At 41.2% G+C, this 10,253-nt stretch overlaps 1 protein-coding gene across 1 annotated transcript in view; it reads right to left on the reverse strand.

Annotated features, from left to right (window-relative positions):
* OSBPL1A (oxysterol binding protein like 1A) overlaps window positions 1-10,253 on the reverse strand; it is a 78,744-nt gene that overhangs the window by 36,940 nt on the left and 31,551 nt on the right. The gene's annotated exons all lie outside the window — the stretch shown is intronic.

The following is a 10,253-nucleotide window of genomic DNA, read 5'->3' on the forward strand; positions in this document are numbered from 1 at the left end:
TTGCTAAAGTCTAAACCCACTACAATTACCCCAAAATATTATACCTACTGATATATTACAGGGAGACACTATAGAACACCACTATCGCCATGCAGAATAGCCAGATAATCCAAATATTCTCACTCAGCGGAAGCAATCTTCTCTCCGTATGAATGACCTCAAGCACTTTTGCCTTTATCTGGCTGGGGGTTTTGTTGTTGTCGGGGTTTTTACTTTGTTGCAAAAATTCAGAGTGTTACTCATTGCTAATCAGGTCCTCCTTGTGCAAAAAGTAACCAAAGATGAATCGGGTAGATAAAACAAGCCTGCTTCTCCCCGGGATACATACTTGAGACTGTGAAGAAGCTGTTTACTGAAAAATCTTCTATTTATTATTCCCCAATATGCAACCCAGTAGCATCTACAGTTCAGAGGAAGAAGTGGCCCAACTTAAACTTCAAGTAAGCTGTTTTACAAACTTCTCCAACAAAAACCACTAGCTGCTAGAATAAAACTAGAAGGCAGATTTGACAAAAGTCTAAGTCTAAAAGAACACAGAGTTCTTCCCGCCCCAAACTGAAAAAGCATCCAACAGCCTAGAGTGACACATCGGATTTTAGATTCGATAAATTGTATGTGGGAGCAAAGACTACACTAAACACCGACTATACAGCTGATCTGCGACACGTGGTTCCCTGAAATTGCCTGAAACTACTGTGCTAGACTGCCTCTTAAGCACTCTGTGGATGTCTGAGGGCTGTTCAGGCTAGAAGAGATGGCTCAGGGTGGATCTCATCAATCTGTATAAATGCCTGAAGGGAGGCTGCAAACAAGGCTGAGCCAGGCTCTTCCCAGTGGTGCCCATTGACAAGACCAAAGGCAAGGAACGCTAGCTGAAACACAGGGGGTTCTCTCTGAACACCAAGAAACACTTTGTCACTGTGAGGGTGACCGAGCACTGGCCCAGAGATGTTGTGGAGTCTCCATTCTTGGAGGTACTCAAAAGCCATCTGGATGTGGTCCTAGGCAACCAGCTCTAGGTGGCCCTGCCTGAGCAGGGGGGTTGGACCACAGGACCTCCAGAGGTCCCTTCCAACCTCAACCATTTTGTTATTCTGTGAGATTACAGTTTATCCCTTAGCCTGAAATGTGGCTTCAGAGCTAGAGGAGATACAGCTGAGACAAAACTAGATTTCTGCGATCCATAGGCACAGATGCAACTGTCTAAGGTTTCAAGCTGTCTTAAAGGCTCAGCCAGCTCATTTCCACCTCAGTGTGGTTTGTCTGACCTTGAAGCAAGGTGTTTCACTGGCACAACAGACAATCCAATTTGCATGCATAGCACAGAGTACTTCCACAGTTAATAGCTTTGTTGGCATTTCCAGAAAGGTATAAACTACTGACATGTATGGATTACCACATTACCTAGAGGAGCTATACCATTATCTTGACAACTTAAGGTTATTCCCCATCACAGTGATAAAATCCCCACGTAGCACTCTGCCTCATTAGTTCCTGTCTATCAGGTCAAACCCTCCAAGTTCCTGCAGATGCTTTTCTGCTACAGTAGACCTGCACAAGGCCTAGAGGCTGGTGCTCTGGCCAACTAAACTGAATGTTTCCAGACAAGGCAAGAGTAGTTTTGTTCTCCCTGCTTTTTCTCCCACCATAGCTCTTGACTCAAAAAAAGGGACCTGCAATAGCAACACTATTAAATTTCAAGATTAATAGGAAGCTGTATTTCTAGTCAAGGGTCAAACAACATCTCTCAACAAGCTTAGGTTGTGGAAGCAGTGTAGCTTTGTCAGCACATAACTCTTCCAAAGCAGATGAAAAAGTTTACAGTCTGCTTCTGTGACTAAACAGTGCTACGTCTAAGCTAAGAAGTACCCCTACATTATGACATACACTGCAGACTTCCTTCAAATAGGCATGCTTTAAAGCCATTCTCAAAGTCTGCTAGCGTACCCATGGATCCAAGAGTTAACTGCACTGATGTCCAAGTTTTAACACTAATAATGTAGCAGTGACAAGTATGAGATGAGGGAAAGCATTCTGATTCAAGACCACTGACTGAGTCCATGTTTACCTTATGTGTGGCTTAACATGAAACTATGCAAGCAAAGCAAGCACATCACAGGTGTCACTCCCAAATCCATTCTATAAAGACGAGATATTCAAGTGAGGACTATCCTTACATCAAAGCTGGGCGTCCTCTTATACTGAGCTCTTCAGGATATTCACAACAAATGGATACATTTTATTCATAAGAAGCCCTCTATCTTACCACTCCTTTGCAGCAACACTCAGCTCTACTACAAACAGAGCATCATTTGCTTTGTGTGAGCTTATCAGCTACCCTTATAGGATAGCATAGGCCTGCATTTATGATTTGTACATAACACTGAACACATTTATTTTTAAAGTATATTACTGATGCATTTAAAAGGGGGTGATGTTAAGAACAATACAAGCACTCTGGAGAAAGAGGTTACTAACATTCCTTGATGACCAGGCCTGGTATGTACCTTCAAGGAAAAATACCACCAGTGATTTATTTTCAGTACATAAACACTTTCTGAACAGCCCATTTACCAATTCTAGTGATAAACTCAGTGACTCAGCACTCAGCATTATACAAACGCATTTCTTCACTGGACAGAGATAACACACTTCTGAATATTAATATTAAAACCAAAAAAGCATTTAAAGTCACTGGCAACCTGGGGGAGAGAGAGAGGCAAACAAGTACACATTCGGTTCACGAGATTAAACATCAGACAAGAGGTCAAATTCCACAATGGCTTACCTCTATTATTAAAATAGTATCAAGTTCTGAGAAGTCATTGAATTAACAAAAAAGAGAAAAGAGCAGTGTTGGTTGAAAAAAGCCATGATTGTGGTCACGTGAATTAAAAAAAAAAAAACAACAACAACAAAAAAAAAAACCAACCAACACAAACCACACACCACACCCTCCCACTAGTACTGTCTAAACAGGAGATCACCCATTTTATTCTTCACAGCTAGAAGACCCCTGTATATCATGGAACCAGAAGTGACTAAATATGTCAATTAAAATCACAAAGAACAGCAGAAAAGTAAGTTTAGACTCAGCCAATCTCCTTTACTCAAGGAAGGGCTACACAGTTGCATGTGGGCAGCCTACTAGGCCATAAGGCAAGAGATATGAAATCGCTGACGTTTAAGAAGGTCAAATAAAACATACCAAAAATCCCACCACGTGGTGAACTTAAGATGATTTGACATCAGAGTGAAGTGACAGGAAGTTACTTATGCTACTCAGAGACAATGCCTTTTAAAACAAACTCGCACAAACCATATGAGTAATAAAAATTTAAATAACATATCTCCCTCAAAAGCACACGTTAATACCCAGTACTGGACAGGCCCCATGAAATTTATTTTTCATATGTGTAGAAATAACTTTTTTATTATTATTCTAAGAAACTAGCTTTTATCATCTTAACAAGGAAAAAGGCATTATAAAAACCGTGTCAAGAAAGAAAGCTCAAGAAGGAGAATTAGTAAACGTGTGTGATCGCAGTCACCCAGTTCAGCATTCTGATGCTTTATGCAGCTGAGAGATAAAGTCAGACCACTCAGACAGACTGCCACTGCAGCCAAGTATCTCACACGCAACATCCCAACAAACGTTAACAAGTATGGTGCTATGTACAGAGGTTCAGTCTTAAATCCTGGGTTTTGCTGCTTCATTTTTTTCCTGAAATGTTACCAGTGCTTAGCTGGCAATACACTGGCTGGCTGGGAGCTAGCAAGTTTTAGAACTCTGCTGTTCATCCCTTCTTCCAAACCACACCAGATACACATTAAGCCAGAACACTGAAAACAAGCTGATCAGCTTTACATAACATTATGAAATCCCAACAACACTAAAAGGATAAGAGCATGCACCCTTCTCACTCCAGCTTGTTTTCCAAGCATGACAGATTAAAACAAACAATATCCTCATAGCAGTAAGCAGCGAGAACACAGGAAGTTTCCCTGTATTTCCTTTTTGTTCCTCTCTATCAGCTTACACAGAGGGAAGAGCACCATTTCTCAAATACATTCACAGAAAACAGAATTGCTAATTCTTATTTTAGAAGCTTACTATATCAAATAATATTCCATTAAACTTGATTGCTGCTTGATCTTTCTTCCCTGCAGCCTCAGCTAAGCCTCTTCTCTCCATGACCCAACCCAAAACATTCTATGATTCTATGTTTTTGCATTAAAAAAAATAAAATCCCCAAACAAGTCATAGACAAGACCTCAGAAGTAAACCTCAGAGTGCAAGCTGCAGAAGCCCAGTGAGAAGGGGTCTCGTTTCAAACTCGTATGTATTTATGCTGTGTTTCCCCAGACGCCCATGAACAGTTTCCAAGCTAGTTGACACAAGACTGCTTGACAACTGCCAAAAAAAAAAAAAGCTACAAGCCAAGCTTTGAAAAAGTATTAATCCACTCTGGAAAGTGCAATAACAGGTTACCAGTATGCTTTGAGTCGGGCAATGCAGGACTGAGCGGAACGCCATCAGACAAGTTGTCTGACCAGCTTTCACACAGGCTGGTAGAGCTGTAAGTCAGCAAGAGTTTCCCTGTCACTAGAAATTAGTATGTCTCTTTGCCAATAGATTATATTCAAACATATCACCAGCTACAGTGAAAAAGGTTAACTTTTGAAGGGCATGCTCTTAAGAAAAAAAAAAAAAGAAAAAAAGAGTTGGGACCCTGTTGTACTACAAAGACTGGCAGCATTCATCCTTTGCCCTGCAGTAACACCCAGGTGTCCTCCTGTCAGCCAGGACCGTCTGCCACCCAGAAGCCTTTTACATATACAGCACTCAATGCAAGGATCTTATCAACTGCTTCAAAATGTAAGCATTCTGTCAACACACACAATACCCTTTTATAAAAGAAAAGCAGTAATATTCACTTATCTTTTCCCTGAACAGAGTCCCAATATTTGTTATTTTAACCAGCTTCTGTCTGGGCTGCTGCTTAGCTTCTCTGCCTCCTCTGGTGACCTATTCAGTCTTGTCTGCTCTAGGAAAGTCTCTGAAAAAAAAGTTTTGTTCTTTAACTCCCCTGTCTCCTAGATACGTTGGACTCGCTAAACTGCTTTACATAATACTGATAAGAACCTTGTCTTCACAGACCTGTAGTTAGCTTTCTATCTGCGAGGCTGCAGTACAGCAGCAGAAAAAAATGCTTCCAGGGGAAGAACACTGCCATCCACAAACATTTCACTATCAAGTTCCTCTGAGTTGAATATCTCATCTTTAGAGCTTTAGCACAGGTGAAAGACACATGCATGTACAGCACCCAAAATTAGTACACCAAGAATTATCAAGGCATGACTAGAACTGCTGATGTTCTAGCAGAGGAAGAAGCAACCTGCCAAATGACTTCCCTGTCAGTAGCCTTCTCTTACGTGCCATGCCCCTACATCATTCTACAACATGTTACAGCCCATGCTCGTCTGCGTAAGGGAAAAATACCAATTTTTACATGGGTACCTATTTGAGCATAGAGAACCTTCCCATTAACTTGTTACTTTCAAACAAGATTCAAGCTGCACTTGGTATTTCTAGCACATTTCTGCTGATATGGAGGAGGGGAGAAGAAATAGGGTTGAAGTCAGTTAGAGAGTCATACAGCCAATAAAGGTTTTCTCGATACAGACACACCTCAAGTCTCTCAACATCAGACACCTCTTGCTGTGCCCAGTGCAATTATCAACTCCCTGAGAACTGCTCCTTTCCTTTCCCCAAGTTTACAAGCTGAATGGCATTTCAGTTGTTTGGGGGTGCTGCCTACAGACCTTGACACGCTGAAGTCTTGCCTTGATTTCCACTACTTTCAGCAAGAGCTGCAGAACAGAACAGACAACAGAATTGCTCTGTTGTGCTCCAGTGATTAAAAGGAAGCAAAAAAAATTTAAAAAAATAATAAAGAAAAGAGGGGTGTCACCTGTTTCTAAGGTTAAAGAGAAAAGAGCAAAGAAACATAGGCACTGGTTTCATGACTTGAGGGGTTAAGGGCTCTATGATTCTCGGTCTAGTACAACAGCCAGCCAAGCCATGATCCTCTCTCCAGCCCTAACTAAGAAGTCATAAAATTAACCTCTTTCTTAACTTCCCTGATTTTAGTTGAGTCCCTCATCTCCTCTCCATTTCTCCCTCCCCCACACCAAAGGCTCCCAGTACATGCCAGATTAACATAGCTGACTATTGCCAGGTGGCAGAAAAGGACTGCTGATGGACTCCAGGACTTTTCTAGACAAGCAAGTTTTAGAACTCTGCTGTTCATCCCTTCTTCCAAACCACACCAGATACACATTAAGCCAGAACACTGAAAACAAGCTGATCAGCTTTACATAACATTATGAAATCCCAACAACACTAAAAGGATAAGAGCATGCACCCTTCTCACTCCAGCTTGTTTTCCAAGCATGACAGATGAAAACAAACTATATCCTCATAGCAGTAAGCAGCGAGAACACAGGAAGTTTCCCTGTATTTCCTTTTTGTTCCTCTCTATCAGCTTACACAGAGGGAAGAGCACCATTTCTCAAATACATTCGCAGAAAACAGAATTGCTAATTCTTATTTTAGAAGCTTACTATATCAAATAATATTCCATTAAACTTGATTGCTGCTTGATCTTTCTTCCCTGCAGCCTCAGCTAAGCCTCTTCTCTCCATGACCCAACCCAAAACATTCTATGATTCTATGTTTTTGCATTAAAAAAAATAAAATCCCCAAACAAGTCATAGACAAGACCTCAGAAGTAAACCTCAGAGTGCAAGCTGCAGAAGCCCAGTGAGAAGGGGTCTCGTTTCAAACTCGTATGTATTTATGCTGTGTTTCCCCAGACGCCCATGAACAGTTTCCAAGCTAGTTGACACAAGACTGCTTGACAACTGCCAAAAAAAAAAAAAGCTACAAGCCAAGCTTTGAAAAAGTATTAATCCACTCTGGAAAGTGCAATAACAGGTTACCAGTATGCTTTGAGTCGGGCAATGCAGGACTGAGCGGAACGCCATCAGACAAGTTGTCTGACCAGCTTTCACACAGGCTGGTAGAGCTGTAAGTCAGCAAGAGTTTCCCTGTCACTAGAAATTAGTATGTCTCTTTGCCAATAGATTATATTCAAACATATCACCAGCTACAGTGAAAAAGGTTAACTTTTGAAGGGCATGCTCTTAAGAAAAAAAAAAAAAGAAAAAAAGAGTTGGGACCCTGTTGTACTACAAAGACTGGCAGCATTCATCCTTTGCCCTGCAGTAACACCCAGGTGTCCTCCTGTCAGCCAGGACCGTCTGCCACCCAGAAGCCTTTTACATATACAGCACTCAATGCAAGGATCTTATCAACTGCTTCAAAATGTAAGCATTCTGTCAACACACACAATACCCTTTTATAAAAGAAAAGCAGTAATATTCACTTATCTTTTCCCTGAACAGAGTCCCAATATTTGTTATTTTAACCAGCTTCTGTCTGGGCTGCTGCTTAGCTTCTCTGCCTCCTCTGGTGACCTATTCAGTCTTGTCTGCTCTAGGAAAGTCTCTGAAAAAAAAGTTTTGTTCTTTAACTCCCCTGTCTCCTAGATACGTTGGACTCGCTAAACTGCTTTACATAATACTGATAAGAACCTTGTCTTCACAGACCTGTAGTTAGCTTTCTATCTGCGAGGCTGCAGTACAGCAGTAGAAAAAAATGCTTCCAGGGGAAGAACACTGCCATCCACAAACATTTCACTATCAAGTTCCTCTGAGTTGAATATCTCATCTTTAGAGCTTTAGCACAGGTGAAAGACACATGCATGTACAGCACCCAAAATTAGTACACCAAGAATTATCAAGGCATGACTAGAACTGCTGATGTTCTAGCAGAGGAAGAAGCAACCTGCCAAATGACTTCCCTGTCAGTAGCCTTCTCTTACGTGCCATGCCCCTACATCATTCTACAACATGTTACAGCCCATGCTCGTCTGCGTAAGGGAAAAATACCAATTTTTACATGGGTACCTATTTGAGCATAGAGAACCTTCCCATTAACTTGTTACTTTCAAACAAGATTCAAGCTGCACTTGGTATTTCTAGCACATTTCTGCTGATATGGAGGAGGGGAGAAGAAATAGGGTTGAAGTCAGTTAGAGAGTCATACAGCCAATAAAGGTTTTCTCGATACAGACACACCTCAAGTCTCTCAACATCAGACACCTCTTGCTGTGCCCAGTGCAATTATCAACTCCCTGAGAACTGCTCCTTTCCTTTCCCCAAGTTTACAAGCTGAATGGCATTTCAGTTGTTTGGGGGTGCTGCCTACAGACCTTGACACGCTGAAGTCTTGCCTTGATTTCCACTACTTTCAGCAAGAGCTGCAGAACAGAACAGACAACAGAATTGCTCTGTTGTGCTCCAGTGATTAAAAGGAAGCAAAAAAAATTTAAAAAAATAATAAAGAAAAGAGGGGTGTCACCTGTTTCTAAGGTTAAAGAGAAAAGAGCAAAGAAACATAGGCACTGGTTTCATGACTTGAGGGGTTAAGGGCTCTATGATTCTCGGTCTAGTACAACAGCCAGCCAAGCCATGATCCTCTCTCCAGCCCTAACTAAGAAGTCATAAAATTAACCTCTTTCTTAACTTCCCTGATTTTAGTTGAGTCCCTCATCTCCTCTCCATTTCTCCCTCCCCCACACCAAAGGCTCCCAGTACATGCCAGATTAACATAGCTGACTATTGCCAGGTGGCAGAAAAGGACTGCTGATGGACTCCAGGACTTTTCTAGACAGATTTGCTCCTAGCAATAGTTCTTCCTTGACTGCAGAGTATCATCACTGCTCCCCTCACCCCCACAAGGGAACAGGTAATAAAAAGTCTCATTAAGGAGCCGTCTGGACAGAGCTTACAAGGCACCTTCTTCATTCACAGTCCAGTAAGGTAGTAGGTCTAAGCGGTAACAGTCATGCTCATACATATCTCCCAGAGCACAAACCAGACCTGTATTAAAGGCAACTACTTGTATCCCGAAGAGTGAGCATGCATTCATTCATTCAGAATGCACACAGACACATCTAACCCTTGGACATTCAATTATGTTTCCAAGAAATATGAAATAAACTAAGGCAGTACACTGAACTCCTAGAGATTAATATTTGCTAGTTGAACCGCGTGCGCATTTTTTATTTACAGTACGTTGGTTATACATACAAGAGATAGCATGTTACGCCATGGTAAATATAACTAAATCCAAGGACTATGTCCCACAGTATTTTGACCTTAAAGCTTCTGTAGAAATGGCAAGCTTGATTTGTTATGACAAATTTTACCTAGCTGAGTATACAACTCATTTATAAACCAAGAAATGAAGAAACCTTTCCTGAATCCCTTATCTCAGCAGCTTGCAAACAAATTTTCTCAAAAAAAAACCTGAAACCCAAAAAAACTAGAAAGAATGACACCACCTACAAACAAAGGAAGAGGATCAAAGCCACAAACAGACTACAAATGAAGCCAGCTTACAATTGCTATTTGTTCTAAACTCGTGAAATACAAGCTCTTCATTTACCGTTAAATATAACCTTTGATGGTAAAAATGAAACTTTGGAGAGTCAAGATACTAATCAGCACTTTATCCAGCACTGGTTAATGAAGAAGCAAGCTACAAAAAAAAAAAAAAAAAAAGCTGATTTCTTTAAAGAATGCCTTTCCTATAGTTTCATACAGCTTCAGTGCATGCAGCTAAAGTATTGGAGATAAATTTTAAACTCACCAATAAAATCTAGCAGAGACAATAGCACGCAAAGAACCTTAACTTAAACTTCTCCTACAACTATATAAGAATACCCTAGAATATAAAATACGAGGATCAAACTGCTTTTGGAATGTGGGTTCCGATATCTGCTAGAAATAGTACAAGGCAAATCCTGCTTTGAAACAATACTTACTAACCTTGTGCCAAAGTCACTGCAGAAAACGTTTCAAGTTGCACTAGCCCCGACGCAAACGCCTCAATAAATACCCAGGTTAAGGCAACCAGATTACCTTCGGGTTTCCCCCTCACCCGTTTTAATTGTTCGGCAGAAAGCATCTGTGCCCATCTCTGCCTTCTCCGCTTGACACCGAAGGGTTCATCCCAATGTCAAAAAGGAGAGGAAAAAAAACAACCCCAACCCAAAAAACCCAACAAAACCCCAGCCAAACCCCAACCCCAACCCATCACGCACACTACATACCGCGGAACG

This window comes from Egretta garzetta, unplaced genomic scaffold (genome assembly GCF_000687185.1).
Source record: "Egretta garzetta isolate BGI_Z169 unplaced genomic scaffold, ASM68718v1 scaffold229, whole genome shotgun sequence".
In the NCBI taxonomy this organism is placed as follows: Eukaryota; Metazoa; Chordata; class Aves; order Pelecaniformes; family Ardeidae; genus Egretta; species Egretta garzetta.